Genomic DNA, 12,459 nt, shown 5'->3' on the forward strand with positions numbered 1-12,459 from the left:
CGACCCTTGGAATTAACGAAGACAAGATAACAGGTGAGTGCGGGTTCCTTTCCTTCCATAATCAATGGTCCTTCGCGCCTAGGATTCCTATTTATTTTGGGGTTATTTTTGCAAGCCATGATATCTGCATAACATTAATTGAATTATTGCACATGATATCAAAACAATAATTATAACATTTAGTGTGGTCCATATAATATGGTATTACGGAATTTTCATTGTTCTCGAAACTGTCGATTCATTCATTTCCGTTTATAACATTGAGTTCCAAACTCCGCATCCGGTTAGGGTTGTAGCCACAGAGAGTATCAGGTTCAGGTCAAGTTTATTGAAATCATTCATTATCTATTACAAAAGTTGTTTATAGGTCAAGTTCATTCATTCAATTACTTATTCTATTTCCGGGGAAACCGGAGATAAAGACATCACTAGTGCAAACGTTGAGTTCTAGAAAAGTTTGCAAAAATTTTGCAAGTTGAATTGAATCGACTCGAATCAAAGTTAAAGGTGCGTGCAATACAAAGTTATAGTGCTATTTGTGATAAATATCGTAATAATAAGTGGTGATTAACAATATTTCGGGAAAATGAGTAACCATTTTCAAATAGAACATAGACTTGCAATCAGTTCTTTACGGGACATTAATGTCGTTGCTAATGACCCCGTGCTTAGTAAAACCAGACAGTTTTCGATTCGGTATCGTGATATTGAAAATATTAAAAGAAATTTCTTGAAATCACACGTTAAAATAGAGGATAAGAAGCCCAAGGATTTTGACCCAGAGATTCATAAAGAGATATATGATGACTTTATGAAGACCTACTATAATATAAAGGTAATTTATTCGGAGATATACGGACACGAGGAGTGTTCCTCACCTAAGTCCCAAGATCCTAGTCCTAAATTCGATATGTGTGGTCATAATGAGTTTTCATTGCCAAAATTGAAGTTGCCTAACTTTGACGGTCAAGTTACAAAGTTTCAAAGTTTTTTATCTGTATTTAACAGTTTAGTTCATTGTAATAATAGATTAAATTCCATTCAAAAAATGCACCATTTGATTAGTTGCTTGACTAGTGATGCAGAGGGTCTTATTAAACATTTACCTATTACTGAGGAAAATTATCAAATTGCCTATGATCTTTTATTATGTCGTTATGATAACAAACGTCTTATTGCTGACACACATCTTGATAATATCATGAGTCTTCCGAATATTGCAAGTAGATCAAACTCAAATTTGCGTTCGTTTGTTGATAATCTCAAGGAAAATATTAGAGCATTAGAAGCACTTGGCATGCCAGTTTCTGAATGGAGTTTTATTATTCTCCATATCCTCTTAAAAAAAATGGATATTGAGTTAAGAAATTCTTTCGAACTCCAACACGGTAATTGTGATATACCTGACTTTTCAGACTTATTGAGTTTTCTCGAATCACGTTGTAAGGCTCTAGAGGCTTCCAAATTACAGTTAAAATTTAACACTTCTAATAATCATCAAACTCAAAGGTCAAGGCAAGTCTTTGCTACAAGCTTGGAACCTAATCAATGCAAGTGTTGTACAGAACAGTTCCATAATTTGTATAGCTGTGATAAATTTTTGAATATGTCTATCGTTGCGCGCAGAGAATTTGTTAGATTGAACAGGCTATGTTATAACTGCCTCCGACCACATTTAAGTCGTTTTTGCAAATCTAAGTCTTCATGTAAGGAATGTGGCGGACTTCATCATACCTTATTGCATGATAATAGTTTGAGGAATGCATATAATACCAAGAGTGCTGCTGTCATACAGTCTTGTGAAGGTGATAATGAGGAGTTGCCAGAGGTTAACGAAAGTAATGAAGTGTCTGCTCTGAGCTCCACATTCCATGATAAACATATCAAAGACAAAAGAAATATTGTGTTGTTGGCTACAGCTATTGTACATATCCAGGATCGACATGGAAACTGGATAGAAGGTCGAGCATTAATTGATCCAGGTTCAGAGGCTACTTTTATTACTGAATCTTGTGTTCGCCGTCTTAATTTGAGTATAAGTCATGATAATACATTTGTAACAGGGTTAGGAGGAAGGTCCTCTAATCAGGCGCAAGGAAAGGTGGATTGTGTATTAAAGTCTCGTCATGAATACTCTCCTATAGTTACAACAAAGGCTTTAATATTACAACAACTTACAAAAAATCTACCATCACGCTCTGTGTCAAAGGATGTAGTTAAACATTTTGCAAACTATCAATTGGCAGACCCCACATTCCACATAAAGGGAAAAATTGATATTCTTATTGGAAGTGACCTTTATGATTCAATTTTATTAAATGATGCAGTAGTCAAGTCGTCTTTACCATTCCCTGGTGCAATAAAAACTATATTTGGGTGGGTACTGATTGGGAAAACTATTTCTGATGGAGAAGAATCTGCTCCAATATCTAGTTTTCATGTCTCTTGCGAATGTGGCCATAATATTTCTGACACTTTACAAAAATTTTGGGAATCAGAGGAACCTCCAGGTAGCACCACATTAAATAGTTCAGAAGACATACACTGTGAAAACCACTTTAAGGATACATACTTGAGAGATTCTACTGGTAGATTCGTGGTCCGTCTTCCCTTTAAGTTGGATCCAATCAAATTAGGAAATTCATATGATTCAGCCTTAAAAAGATTTTATGCTCTGGAAAGGAGACTCAGTCGAAATGCTACATTAAAGTCTATGTATTCAGATTTTCTAAAAGAATATCAAGAGTTAGGGCACATGTCTCTGGTTAAAACTCCATCGTTGGATAGTGGTTATACCATTCCTCATCATGGTATACTTAAGGATTCTAGTAGTACAACAAAACTCAGAGTAGTTTTCGATGCTAGCATGGTAACTGACAATGGAATTTCCTTGAATCATATTTTATATGCTGGACCAAAACTTCAACACAATATTTCAGATATAATTTTGCGTTTTAGAATTCATGAGGTTGTGTTCATTTGTGATATCAAACAGATGTACCGACAGATTGTATTACATCCAGATGATCGTAGGTTTCAACGTATATTTTGGCGTGATCATATTGGGGAGCCAGTACATGAATACGAATTAAATACGGTTACATATGGCATAACTTCTGCGCCGTTCTTAGCAATGCGTGCACTTCATCAATTAGCTTTAGATGGGGCCGTAGATTTTCCGCAGGTAAGCGAAGTATTGCTGAAGGATATATTTGTGGATGACATTGTAACGGGTCAGTCAGATTTAAATGCAGCGCAGGAACTAAAACTTCAACTTATTAATTTGCTTAAATTAGGAGGATTTGAATTAAGAAAATGGTGCAGTAACAATAATGATTTGTTAAGGGATTTGCCTCAAGAACATTTTGAGATTTCTCTCAATGGTGATTCCAGTACTGATTTTACTGTCAAGGTCTTAGGAATTAAATGGAGTTCTTCTAGTGATAACTTTCTCTATAATGCTGATCTGCAAGGAAATTCGCTGACAAAACGGGCATTATTATCCAATATATCAAAAATATATGATCCCTGTGGCTGGTTATCACCAGTAACGTTTACAGCAAAGTCTATGATGCAACGTCTCTGGATTTTACATATTGGTTGGGATGAGATACCTCCTGAGGACTTTATTAAGGAATGGCGGGAATTTTCAGAACAGTTTAGTTTGTTGCAGAGGGTGACCATTCCCAGACATGTCTATCCAAAGGGAAACACTGATTGTCAGTTACATGCATTTAGTGATGCTAGTGAACGGGGATATTCAGCAGTAGTTTATTTAAGAGTTGTTAATGCTGATCAACAAGTGAAGTTGCATTTATTGATTGCAAAATCTAAAGTTGCACCCATAAAAAAAAGACTCACCATTCCTAGATTAGAGCTAAATGGTGCATTATTGGCAGCAAAATTAGTCCATTATGTTAAGAATGTTATATCTGTTGCAATTTCTTCTACAACAATTTGGTGTGATTCTACTATTGTACTGGCTTGGCTTCAAAGGTCGCCTCATACACTTCGAATGTATGAAGGCAATAGGGTGTCTCAAATTCATGAATTAGTAGAACCACAAGTTTGGCGTTATGTCCCATCAGCCAAGAACCCAGCTGATGCTTCTTGTCGAGGGCTCCTACCCAAAGAGCTTGTAAATCATCACCTTTGGTGGGGTCCAGACTGGCTGCAAGACAATCATCATACGTGGCCAGCTCCGCGTGGTGCCACCACAACTGATTGTGATGATGATAAGGAAATTATAAGTTGCCATAGCACCCAAAATACTATTGCAGAATCAGAAAACTTATTATACCGTTATAATTCCTTAAATAAGCTTTTGCATGTTACGGCTTTATACAGACGCTTTATACATAATTGCAAGAATGTGACGAACAAAATCCTTGGCCCTCCCAATGGTGATGAATTAAAGCAGGCCCAACATTTATGGATTAAATTTGTTCAAGGTCAATTGTTTCAGAGGGAAATATTATCACTCAGACAAAATCAGTATTGTAATACTAGTCTAAATCGTTTGGCACTGTTCATAGATTCAGATGGCTTATTGAGAGTTGGTGGTAGGTTGAAAAATTCTCACCTGGACTTTGGCTCTAAACACCCCATTTTATTACCTCGATCACATCATTTGACAAATTTAATAGTAGACTGTTTTCACATTCGGTACCTGCATGTGGGTCCTAATACGCTCCATTCTATATTACGTCATCAGTTTTGGATATTAAATGGAAAACAGACTGTACGAAGCAGAACTTATAAATGCCTTACCTGTTTCCGATGTAATCCTCGAGTAGTAGCACCGTTCATGGGTGAATTACCAGACACAAGAGTAACACCTTCACGTCCATTTTCAATAGTAGGGGTTGATTTTGCTGGGCCAATACAAACTAAGTCCAGTAGTTTACGTTCAGCAAAATTTCAAAAGAGTTATCTCTGCATATTTGTATGCTTTAGTACTAAAGCAGTTCATCTCGAAATTGTTTCTGATCTCTCTACTAGTGCATTTTTGGCGGCCCTTGATAGATTTGTTGCAAGACGAGGTATATGTCATGATATGTACACTGATAATGGCACTAATTTTAGGGGTGCAAACAGTCACTTTCGAGAGTTGTATAGTATTTTATCAAAGTCCAATGGTGGCTTGACATCCCAATTAACTGAACGTAAGATAAATTGGCATTTCTCACCAGCTGCTGCTCCACATTTTAATGGAATATCTGAAGCAGTAGTAAAATCTGCAAAATATCACCTAAAGCGAGTTATTGGTCACCAATGTTTAACGTTCGAAGAATTATATACTTTATTTTGTAGGATTGAAGCTATTCTTAATTCTCGGCCACTTTGCCCACTTTCCAGTGACCCAAATGATCTCACAACATTGACCCCTGGTCATTTTCTTATAGGCACACCTCTTGTGTCAGTGCCTGAGTATAATCGCATTGATGATAAGATAGGATTACTTTCTCGCTGGCAATTGCTGCAAAAACTAGCACAAAGCTTTTGGAAACATTGGTCTAAGAATTATCTACATACATTGCAACAACGGCAAAAGTGGTTTAAGTGCACTGATAATTTGAAACTTAATGATTTAATTCTCATCAAAGAAGATGACGTTCCTCCACTGAGTTGGAAGCTGGGTAGGATTGTCAAGCTACATCCTGGGCAGGATAACATAGTCAGAGCTGTCACCATTAAAACTTCCAAAGGTCTTATTCAAAGACCTGCACTCAAGGTCTGTGTCTTACCCTTGCAAGAATAATAGAATCACTTTGTTGTCAATACTATTTCTAATTTTCTTTAATGTTTTTTTGTTAAATATCAAACCATATTTTCTAAAAATTCAATTTTTTCAATTCTTTCAATTAATCTTTCTGCTCTTTTCTATTGTTATTCATGGCTTTTGGAAGATCAGCCTTTTGCTGTCTTCGAGGGGGGTATATGTAGGAATCTTTATCCCTTTCTTAATAAAATATAAAACCTTGTCTATGCCATCATCCTTGTCTACGTCCTTTTTTCCCTTGTGTAAAATCTCCGTCTGTCAACCCACACATTGTGAACGCAAGAGAAAGTTTTGGACCTCATCAATCAACATCAAATACTTTCATGGAATGAAGAAAGGGTCGACCCTTGGAATTAACGAAGACAAGATAACAGGTGAGTGCGGGTTCCTTTCCTTCCATAATCAATAGGTATTATGTGTTATAAAGTTTATATCGCCGCTTTAATAATCTCCATAAACAAAACACCATTCTAAGTTGTATGATTGGTCTTTGTATTCGAATTAATCTGCTTGATTTTTTTTTTATTTCGATGTTCTTCGTAAAAATATAATTCGTGCAGTAATAGTATCGGCATAGTAATGTTAAAAGTTCCCATACGATTATTACTTACTTAACATGTTCTCAAAGCAGCTCACAGCTCGTCTGCCTTTCACTTTCGTAATCGTGTGAAAACAACCTTACGTCTTGACGTCACTTAGTGAAAGGCTCATCGGCTGTCGTGGATATTAATTTAGGATACACAGATGTACGGTTCCATGGTGTAATGGTTAGCACTCTGGACTTTGAATCCAGCGATCCGAGTTCAAATCTCGGTGGAACCTATATTTTGTACCTGTTGCTTCCGCAACAAGTAGAAAATACAGGTAATCGTTTACAAATAAAAAACTAATACCTAAATTTTGGTACTATACAAAATAAAGTAGGTTACTTTGTAAAGTGAAAAAGTTTATTACAAAAATACGCGTCAGTTACCTGTTACAATTTATAATTATTTTTATTTTTAACATTAATAATAATTTATAATATCAATATATTTTTTTTACCTAAACGTAATATTTTTATATCAAGTTTTAATAAATTTAAACACAAATTAAAAAAATATTTAATAGGATTTTTTTTACTTATTTGAAAATAATATACTACATGTATGGTACTTGAGGGTAAAAAATGTATAAAAATTATGATATACAGTGTTTCCCGGATAAAGTTGTAGTTCTACGAACATTTAATATTTTTAATTAATATTTTATAATAGTTTGCCCATATTTTAATTACTTCTAAAACTCTCTCAATTAATCATTGTCAAATACAGAAAATATACCTGAGGGTTGCGGTCTTATTAACGTAGTTTATTTTAATTACCAGAACTGACAGTTTATCGATATAATTAAGCAGGCAATTAATAACGTCATAATAGTAAAAGACAGGTTCCTCCGAGATTTGAACTCGGATCGCTGGATTCAAAGTCCAGAGTGCTAACCATTACACCATGGAACCGATGTTTAATAATAAGAAATTGCATATTATATTTTGTAAATTATATAAGTATAATATAGTTATCTATGTCACCAAAAGTACAAAGATATACGCTTTATGCCAATAGCCGCACACTTAGATGCTCCATCGTGGATGTCATTGACACACACACATGCCGATAAGTAAAATATTCCTTACGCCTATAAAGTATACGTTAAATTCGCGGTCATATTTAAATCATTAATCTTAATTATCAGAACTAACTAACCTGCCCAACTACCTAATTATACCTAATAAAGCAGGTAATTAATAATGTCATAATAATAAAAGACAGGTTCCACCGAGATTTGAACTCGGATCGCTGGATTCAAAGTCCAGAGTGCTAACCATTACACCATGGAACCGATGACTAATGATAACAAATTGCATATTATATTTTGTAAATTATTTAAGAATGATTTAGTTATCAATGTCACCAGAAGTACAAAGGAACATGCTTTTTACGCCCATATCCCCACACTTAGAGACCTACTCTATCGTGGGTGTCAATGACACACATATAAGCCGATACGTAAAATATACCTTACGCCAATAAAACATACGATAAATGTGCGCTCATAGTTAAATTATTTATCTTAATTATCACAACTATCTGACCTAACCAACTTCCTAATTATACCTAATTAAGCAGGTAATTAATAATGTCATATTAATAAAAGACAGGTTCCACCGAGATTTGAACTCGGATCGCTGGATTCAAAGTCCAGAGTGCTAACCATTACACCATGGAACCGATGACAAATGATAACAAATTGCATATTATGTTTTGTAAATTATTTAAGATAATATAGTTATCTATGTTTTTTTTGTTTACGAGGGGGAAACCTTCAAAAGGTACCCCATGCCGTCGGAGCGGCACGGTGGTCCTCGGCACTGCGTAGAGGACTCCGGGATCTCCAGACGAACGCATCCGGAGTCTACTTAGCGCGTTGCCCCGTCGGGCTCCGCCCCGGCGAGCGCGACGCTCGCCACACCGTCTGGTGGACACGTCGATATGCGAACACACATACGAGTACCGCCGTCCTTCTCGGGGTCGCTGGCTGGGCGATTCCTATGGAGTTGGTTACGTATGGCCCTGGATGGCTGAGGTTACAAAAAAGTGGACTGCATGGTCATTTGCTATTTCAATAATAAAAAATCGAACCATAAAGAAAAACAATCATAACTTAATTACAACAAGCTAAATACACTACTTGCATGTAACAGGTGTTCCAAATCTGTCGATGTTATTAAATAAACAATGTTTTTAATTAATTCGTATTGTTCTAAATAATTAAGATTTCAGGTGCACATACTCATGTAGAACATTTCTAAAGCGGTACCAAATTTATATTCATCTATAAATATGGTATACATAATAGCTTTACCCGCTACTTCGTACTCGTTCAGAGGTTTTGTAGTGAAAACTTCTTTAGCGGCGTTATTCATTTTTGGTGATGGGTAAAAAATGTTAAATTCGTGCGACCAGATCGAAAATTCGTAATGGTAGAAGATCCCGATATAAGACGACCTTCACCGAGCTGCATAATTGATGAAACGTTTTTTATATCAAATTAAATATGTCAAAAAGTATATTGAAAGTGGCTTGACTAAAAAAAATCAGTCAATTTGCAATATACTTTTTGAAATATTTAAGTTGATATAAAAGAGTTTCATCCATTAAGCAGCTCAGTGAAGGTCGTCTTATATCGGGATCTTAGTCCATAAGATTGTCATGTTTGTACACGATCGAACAATCCTTATCCTTACTTCCTTACTAATATTATAAATCCGAAAGTAACTGTCTGTCTGTCTGTCTGGTTGTCTCTTCTTCACGCCCAAACTACTGAATGAATGGTTTAGGCGTGAAAAAGAGACAACCAGACAGACAGACAGAGTTACTTTCGGATTTATAATATTAAGTAAGGAGTAAGGATTAAGTGGTAAGTACCTATTGCCGTCCATGGACCCTTGTAATTCTGGATAAATCTGGGCTTAGGAGTCCTACTTCAGGCCGATCACATATATATTGGTACCCTCAATGGTAGCAATGAATCTACTAAGTTAAAATTCCGATATTTAATGAAATAAGTATGACTCCCTTACCACAAAATTATGTAAAATGGCGTCAAGAACAAAATTACTTCAATTATGTATTTGAAATTTTTATAGCAACGATCACTGCATATCATTTCAGAAGTCTTAAGCAAGGAGTTTATAACATAATATTTTTTCACCTTTAAAGTATGCGAAAGCAAATTAATTTCTAAATAGCAAATACTCAAAAAATATAACACCTAGGATTTGAACCGTGAACCCAACATGACATCGGAATTCTACCACTAACCCATCCCTTCCTACCTCGTTCCAAAACAATAAAATAAAGTAGATTCGAGTGGAAGGCTTGATAATCCACAAGTCGTTGGCAATTTCATCACGAGAGTATCACTTACCGATCACCCCATCTCTCCACCCTTCCGGAACGCAGCGTCCCGATCTTTATTCAAATTGTATCCACTGTCGCCGCGTTCTATAGGGTTGCGCGTTCAAATTTTATTTTGCAGCCCTTCTAATACCGGCGATTCGCATTTGGAAATTGCATCGATGTCGAATTAAGTTTCGATGATTTGCGTTGGGTTACCGGTGTCGGTTATTTCTCCACTGGTGGGCACGGGATTCCTCTCAGAGTGAGGGTTTTAGGTCATAGTCCACTACGCTCGTTAAGTGCAAAATGGTAGACTTCACACACCCTTGAAAACTTTTATTAAAAGTAACATGTCTGCTGGGCCCTTTTGGTAGGTTATTCAATTTAAGGATGGTAGAATCTGGTGGCTTGAATATGGCAACATCACTGAATATACTTCCGCTTTTAACAGCAGTGTGGCCCGACTGTATTTTGGTTTGAAGTGTGGCAAGGCAGAAACGTAGAATTGTTCCAATTTAGACCTCATTTAAGTCTAAGTCTAAGTCTAGGTATGTACCTAGACTTAGGCTTAGACTTAAAGATTACACACATCTCATAAAATAAAGGAAACAATATTCAGTCATACAATATTTGAGTTAAAAAAAATACGATTATATTATAAAACAGATAGACTAATTTGTGTGTTCGTTTTTTCATCCTCTAGAGCTCGTAATAGCTTTTATACAAAAAAAATTAGTTATAATGTTGATTTACTTCACTACAAAAGTATATTTAAAAAAATATGATCATTTATTAAAAACAGTTAAATACAATACTGAGATAAATCCAAATGTATATAACTCAAAGGTGACTGACTGACATAGTGATCTATCAACGCACAGCCCAAACCACTGGACGGATCGGGCTGAAATTTGGCATACAATTAGATGTTATGACGTAGGCATCCGCTAAGAAAGGATTTTGATCAATTCTACCCCACAGGGGATAAAATAGGGGATGAAAGTTTGTAAAAATCTTCTTAGTTAATAATATTACTTCGTAACGCGAGCGATGCCGCGGGCAAAAGCTCGTTTAAAAATAAATGTTACAAAAAATTTTGCAAAAAGATCGACAGCCCTATCTGTCGCACCTGCTTTACGACTCCACATAGAAGAACCAACCGTGACACACAGACACAGGGGCGATAATCCTGTAACGACACCAAGTCTCAATTCCGAACCAAGAATATATGATTATGGATAGAAATTCTTATTCCACTCAAAATAACATCCGTTTCCTCTTAGCACAGCTTCTTGGTAACTTGCCGTGCGGTTTTAGCCTTACTGTACACACATTACGGGTGAAATTCCGTTGGCATGACTATGTCTTGGTAAGCAAATGGAGGTATCCTTTGTATCAACGCTAAAAGCCAAGAGACGTGATCTTCTAACTAAAATGCAACTAACTTTTGAAGTGTAGTGACAATCAAAACTTTTATTTTTTATTTTTGTGGAGGGTAACGTTTCTTGAACATATAGACGCTCAAACGGTTTGAGGGATTTTAACATGTGAGGTGTCGTTGGAGTCATAAACTGCGTGACATAGGCTTTTATTACCCTTTAAAGTCTCTATTGATAGCATAATTGTATCGGTTGTGGTCAGCTTTCACTTACCTCGCAAGATATTCGGGTCCATCCTGCTCTTCCAGCCCATAGTCATCTTGTCTTCACTTGCCTTAAAACTCACCACCAAAACATAATAGGTAAATGGCTTCTAGGGCCTACATCAACTACACAATTCAAATAAAATATCTGCCTTTAGTCTTTCTACACACTTATGTTATTTTGATTACACTACTGTTATTTTAATTTATACCACCAATAATAAGCAAACGACTTCCGTATAACAGTAAATTGCAACTAACCTCCCTCATCTCCCTTCCTGCACACAACAACACAACCACGAATTCACTAAACATTGTGCTGAAAAAAACGCTTTCTACACTCACATGCCCACACTAAGACGAATACACAAAAACACAGACCCAAAACAGGCATCCAAATTCATAATTCAGATGTATGTCTAGCCGGGAATCGAACCGGGAATCCTTTGCTAATCACACAAGTACCGCACCACCACGTGCATCGTCGCATTGTAAAATAGTACTGACCTACAGAAAAAAAATACCCATCATAATAAGCCAAAATATTAAGATGCAAGAGGGTAGATCACTAATAAAGATGATGATAGCTCACTGTAACCACAGATTAAGAAATAGTTACTACGTAACTGTAACACTGTAATAATAAGTATACCAAGTCAAACACCTATATAGTCTATAATATATATCTACACTATGATATAAAATACATAATATGTTTACTTTTAGTATTTATACTTCATCTAACTCTAATCACTAATATAACTTTTATAATAGATTTATTTTTTATTATTCCTATTAGTGATCGAGGTATTTGTACGATATTTTTATAATAATTATTATTAGTGAGTTAATAATCAAACATAATTTGTTACTGGAGCATCAAATAAACAGCGAGATAAATCGTAATTTTAATCGAATTGAAAATTTATTTATTTTGGAAATTATTTTTATTTTCTTTTACTCCCAGTATTAACTCCTCTCTTTCCTATCCCGCTTAGTTTCATGCAATATTTTGATACATGCGAACAATCCACCGAATAACTTGCCGATTATTGACAAGTACTTAAACGCTGCAGACAGGTAATTTTGAACAG

At 35.7% G+C, this 12,459-nt stretch overlaps 4 non-coding genes across 4 annotated transcripts; 1 reads left to right on the plus strand and 3 right to left on the minus strand.

Moving 5' to 3' along the window:
• The first annotated feature begins 6,532 nt into the window (after positions 1–6,532).
• On the plus strand, positions 6,533–6,604 carry TRNAQ-UUG (transfer RNA glutamine (anticodon UUG)). Its single transcript has one exon. It is a non-coding gene; the product is annotated as a tRNA-Gln (tRNA).
• A 604-nt stretch (positions 6,605–7,208) lies between these two features.
• Positions 7,209–7,280, minus strand: TRNAQ-UUG (transfer RNA glutamine (anticodon UUG)). The gene has a single exon. It is a non-coding gene; the product is annotated as a tRNA-Gln (tRNA).
• A 311-nt stretch (positions 7,281–7,591) lies between these two features.
• Positions 7,592–7,663, minus strand: TRNAQ-UUG (transfer RNA glutamine (anticodon UUG)). The gene has a single exon. It is a non-coding gene; the product is annotated as a tRNA-Gln (tRNA).
• Positions 7,664–7,980: 317 nt separating this feature from the next.
• TRNAQ-UUG (transfer RNA glutamine (anticodon UUG)) lies at positions 7,981–8,052 on the minus strand. Its single transcript has one exon. It is a non-coding gene; the product is annotated as a tRNA-Gln (tRNA).
• Between the last annotated feature and the right edge of the window lie 4,407 nt (positions 8,053–12,459).

The sequence above is a fragment of the Epargyreus clarus genome, unplaced genomic scaffold (assembly GCF_041222505.1).
Source record: "Epargyreus clarus isolate Ecla_fem2 unplaced genomic scaffold, WU_Ecla_fem_2.2 ptg000015l, whole genome shotgun sequence".
Taxonomy (NCBI): domain Eukaryota; kingdom Metazoa; phylum Arthropoda; class Insecta; order Lepidoptera; family Hesperiidae; genus Epargyreus; species Epargyreus clarus.